Here is a 5473-nt window from a genome sequence, read left to right as displayed (position 1 = left end):
TATGTTAAATTCACATTTCTGGACTTTACTATGAGTTTGTGTGTTTTTCTGTGATTTCAGGTATTTTCTGGCTGAAATTGAGGGACTTAAGCAAAAATCAGATTCAGAGGTTGAAGAAGGACTGCTGATGCTGTTGGATTCTGACCTCCCTGCACTCAAAGTGGATTTTTTGACGCTACAGAACTCAAAATGGCGCGCTTCCAATTGCGTTGGAAAGTAGACATCCAGGGATTTCTAGCAATGTATAATAGTTCATACTTTGGCCGAGTTTAGACGACGTAAAAGGGCATTGAACGCCAGTTCTACGCTGCTGTCTGGAGTTAAACGCCAAAAACAAGTCACAAACCATAGTTGAACGCCAGAAATACGTTACAACCTGGCGTTCAACTCCAGAAAGAGCCTCTGCACGTGTAACATTCAAGCTCAGCCCAAGCACACACCAAGTGGGCCCCAGAAGTGGATTTATGCATCAATTACTTACTTCTGTAAACCCTAGAAGCTAGTTTATTATAAATAGGACTTTTTACTATTGTATTAGACATCTTTGGACGCCTGGTTCTTACATCAGAGGGGCTGGCCATTCGGCCATGCCTGGACCTTTCACTTATGTATTTTTAACGGTAGAGTTTCTACACTCCATAGATTAAGGTGTGGAGCTCTGCTATTCCTCAAAGATTAATGTAAAGTACTACTGTTTTCTACTCAATTCATCTTATTTCGCTTCTAAGATATTCATTCGCACTTCAACCTGAATGTGATGAACGTGACAATCATCATCTTTCCCTATGAACGCGTGCCTGACAACCACCTCGGTTTTACCTTAGATTGAATGAGTGTCTCTTAGATCTCTTATTCGGAATTTTCATGGTGTAAGCTAGAATGATGGCGGCATTCAAGAGAATCCGGAAAGTCTAAACCTTGTCTGTGGTATTCCGAGTAGGATTCAATGATTGAATGACTGTGACGAGCTTCAAACTCGAGAGTGCTGGGCGTAGTGACAGACGCAAAAGGAGGGTGAATCCTATTCCAGCATGATAGGGAACCTCTGATGATTAGCCGTGCCGTGACAGGGCATCTTGGACCATTTTCATGAGAGGAGGGGATGTAGCCTCTGACAACAGTGATGCCCTTGCATAAAGCCAGCCATAGAAAGGATTAAGACTGATTGGATGAAGATAGCAGGAAAGCGGAGGTTCAGAGGAACGATTGCATCTCCACACGCTTATCTGAAATTCTCACCAATGATTTACATAAGTATTTCTATCCTTTTTTTATTACTACATTTCAAAAACTACATAACTATTTTATATCCGCCTGACTGAGATTTACAAGGTGACCATAGCTTGCTTCATACCAACAATCTCCGTGGAATTCGACCCTTACTCACGTAAGGTATTACTTGGACGACTCAGTGCACTTGCTGGTTAGTTATGCGAAGTTGTGAAGATATGTTTAGACCATAGTTCTGTGCATCCGTTTTTGGTGCCATTGCCAGGGAATCAATTTCGAATAATAATTCACAACCTGAGTAACAATTTCGCATACCAAGTTTTTGGCGCCGTTGCCGGGGATTGTTTGAGTTTTCGGCAAGCTTTTGGTCCGGTAACATCAGTGCTAAGTTTGATCCGGCAACAACACCAAGTTTTTGGCGCCGTTGCCGGGGATTGTTCGAGATTGGACAACTGACGGTTCATCTTGTTGCTCAGATTAGGTAATTTTCTTCTTATTTTATTTTCAAAAAGTTTTCAAAAATTTTTCAAAAATATTTTCTTCTTTTTCATTTTTTCCAAAAAAAAAATATTTTCAAAAAAAAATAAAAATAAAAAAATAAAAAAATAAAAATGTTTTCAAAAAAATATTTTTCTTCAGAATTTTTAAGAATGAATTCTAGTGTTTCATGATGATTTGTTGAATCCTGGCTGGCTGTAAGCCATGTCTAATCTTTTGGACTGGGGTTTCAACTTATCATCACAGGAGCTTGTTGATTCTCACACACTTAGTTGTTCTATACATGGAAGGTATCAACAGCATACTAAAGCTTGGCTGGCTATTAAGCCATGCCTGACCCTTTGATTGGAGCTTTAGAATAAAAGGCATAAGATTCCTGGAATTCATATTAAAAATTTTGGAATCCTTATTTTTCTTTTTCAAAATAATTTTTGAAAAAAAAAAGAAAATCAAAAATATTTTGTGTTTCTTGTTTGAGTCTTGAGTCAATTTTTTATGTTTGGTGTCAATTGTATACTCATCTTGCATTTTTCGAAAATTCATGCATTCATAGTGTTCTTCATGATCTTCAAGTTGTTCTTGGTAAGTCTTCTTGTTTGATCTTTGCATTTGCATGTTTTGTATCTTTTCTTGTTTTTCATATATATTCCTGAATTCTTAATGTCTAAGCATTAAAGAATTCTAAGTTTGGTGTCTGCATGTTTTCTTTGCATTAAAAATTTTTCAAAAATATGTTCTTGATGTTCATCATGATCTTCATAGTGTTCTTGGTGTTCATCTTGACATTCATGGCATTCTTGCATGCATTCATTATTTTGATCCATAACTTTCATGCATTGCATCATTTTTCTTGTTTTTCTCTCTCATCAAAAAAAAATTTCAAAAATATCTTTTCAAAAATATCTTCTTATCTTATCTTTTCAAAATTTGTTTCAACTAAATAACTAACTTTATGTTTGTTTCTTATCTTTTTCAAAACTACCTAACTAACTCCCTCTCTCTAATTTTCGAAAATATCTTCGTTCTTTTTCAAAAATTTCTTTTTAATTAACTAATTATTTTAATTTTTTATTTGAATTTTCGAAAATTACTAACCTTTTTCAAAAACTATTTTTGAAAATCACTAACTCTTTTTCAAAAATAATTTTCGAAAATTCTCCTTGTCTCTCATCTCCTTCTATTTTATTTATTCATCTACTAACATCTCTCCCTCACTCCCCAAAAATCCGAACCCTCTCTCTCTCTGAGTTCAGATTTTCTTCTTCTTTTCTTCTACTCACACAAGGACCTCTATACTGTGGTATAAAGGATCGCTATTATTATTATTATTATTATTATTATTATTATTATTATTATTATTATTATTATTATTATTATTATTATTATTATTTCTGTGCCCTCTTCTTTGTCATATGAGCAGGAGCAAGGACAAGAATATTCTTGTTGAAGCAGATCCAGAACCTGAAAGGACTCTGAAGAGGAAACTAAGAGAAGCTAAATTACAACAATCCAGAGATAACCTTTCAGAAATTTTCGAACAGGAAGAGGAGATGGCAGCCGAAAATAATAATAATGCAAGGAGGATGCTTGGTGACTTTACTGCACCTAATTCCAATTTACATGGAAGAAGCATCTCCATTCCTACCATTGGAGCAAACAATTTTCAGCTGAAACCTCAGCTAGTTTCTCTGATGCAGCAGAACTGCAAGTTTCATGGACTTCCATCTGAAGATCCTTTTCAGTTCTTAACTGAATTCTTGCAGATATGTGATACTGTTAAGACTAATGGAGTAGATCCTGAAGTCTACAGGCTCATGCTTTTCCCTTTTGCTGTAAGAGACAGAGCTAGGATATGGTTGGACTCTCAACCTAAGGATAGCCTGAACTCTTGGGATAAGCTGGTCAAGGCTTTCTTAGCCAAGTTCTTTCCTCCTCAAAAGCTGAGTAAGCTTAGAGTGGATGTTCAGACCTTCAGATAGAAAGAAGGTGAATCCCTCTATGAAGCTTAGGAGAGATACAAAGAACTGACCAAAAAATGTCCTTATGACATGCTTTCAGAATGGACCATCCTGGATATATTCTATGATGGTCTATCTGAATTGGCTAAAATGTCATTGGATACTTCTGCAGGTGGATCCATTCACCTAAAGAAAATGCCTACAGAAGCTCAAGAACTCATTGACATGGTTGCTAATAACCAGTTCATGTACACTTCTGAGAGGAATCCTATGAATAATGGGACGCCTATGAAGAAGGGCGTTCTTGAAATTGATACTCTGAATGCCATACTGGCTCAGAACAAATATTGACTCAGCAAGTCAATATGATTTCTCAGAGTCTGAATAGAATGCAAGCTGCAGCCAACAGTACTCAAAAGGCATCTTCTGAAGAAGAAGCTTATGATCCTGAGAACCCTGTAATAGCAGAGGTGAATTACTTAGGTGAACCTTATGGAAACACCTATAATCCATCATAGAGAAATCATCCAAATCTCTCATGGAAGGATCAACAAAAGCCTCAACAAGGCTTTAATAATGGTGGAAGATACAGGTTTAACAGTAATAAACCTTTTCCATCATCCACTCAGCAACAGACAGAGAACTCTGGACAAAATACCTCTAATTTAGCAAACTTAGTCTCTGATCTATCCAAGGCCACTGTAAGTTTCATGAATGAAACAAGGTCTTCCATTAGAAATTTGGAAGCACAAGTGGGCCAGCTGAGTAAAAGGATCACTGAAATCCCTCCTAGTTCTCTCCCAAGCAATACAGAAGAGAATCCAAAAGGAGAGTGCAAGGCCATTGACATAAGCACTATGGCCGAACCTGTAAGGAAAGGAGAGGACGTGAATCCCAAGGAGGAAGACCTCATGGGACGTCCAGTGATCAATAAGGAGCTTCCCTCTAAGGAACCAAAGGACTCTGAGGCTCATCTAGAGACCATAGAGATTCCATTAAACCTCCTTATGCCATTCATGAGCTCTGATGAGTATTCCTCTTCTGAAGAGAATGAGGATGTTACTGAAAAGCAAGCTGCCAAGTTCCTTGGTGCAATCATGAAGCTAAATGCCAAATTATTTGGCATTGATACTTGGGAAGATGAACCTCCCTTGTTCACCAATGAACTAAGTGATCTGGATCAACTGACATTGCCTCAGAAGAGATAGGATCCTGGAAAGTTCATAATACCCTGTACTATGGGCACCATGATCTTTAAGGCTCTGTGTGACCTTGGTTCAGGGATAAACCTCATGCCCCTCTCTATAATAGAGAAACTGGGAATCTATGGGGTACAAGCTGCTAAAATCTCATTAGAGATGACAGACAATTCAAGAAAATAGGCTTATGGACAAGTAGAGGACGTGTTAGTAAAGGTTGAAGGCCTTTACATCTCTGCTGATTTCATAGTCCTGGATACTGGAAAGGAAGAGGATGAATCCATCATCCTAGGAAGACCTTTTCTAGCCACAGCAAGAGCTGTGATTGATGTGGACAGAGGAGAATTGATCCTTCAATTAAATGAGGACAACCTTGTGTTCACAACTCAAGGATCTCTCTCTGCATCCATGGAGAGGAAGCATAAAAAGCTTCTCTCAAAGCAGAGTTAAACAAAGCCCCTACAGTCAAACTCTAAGTTTGGTGTCAAACCCCCATATCCAAACTCTAAGTTTGGTGTTGGGAGGTCACAACAAAGCTCTGCACATCTGTGAAGCTCCATGAGAGCCCACTGTCAAGCTATTGACATT

At 37.8% G+C, this 5473-nt stretch overlaps 1 non-coding gene across 1 annotated transcript; it reads right to left on the bottom strand.

Annotated features, from left to right (window-relative positions):
* Positions 1-3674: 3674 nt before the first annotated feature.
* Positions 3675-3782, bottom strand: LOC112788653 (small nucleolar RNA R71). Its single transcript, XR_003196010.1, has one exon. It is a non-coding gene; the product is annotated as a small nucleolar RNA R71 (small nucleolar RNA).
* Between the last annotated feature and the right edge of the window lie 1691 nt (positions 3783-5473).

This window comes from Arachis hypogaea, chromosome 20 (genome assembly GCF_003086295.3).
Source record: "Arachis hypogaea cultivar Tifrunner chromosome 20, arahy.Tifrunner.gnm2.J5K5, whole genome shotgun sequence".
NCBI lineage: Eukaryota > Viridiplantae > Streptophyta > Magnoliopsida > Fabales > Fabaceae > Arachis > Arachis hypogaea.
Note: the sequence above shows the minus strand (reverse complement) of the source record. Positions and strands in the feature narration are given on the sequence as shown.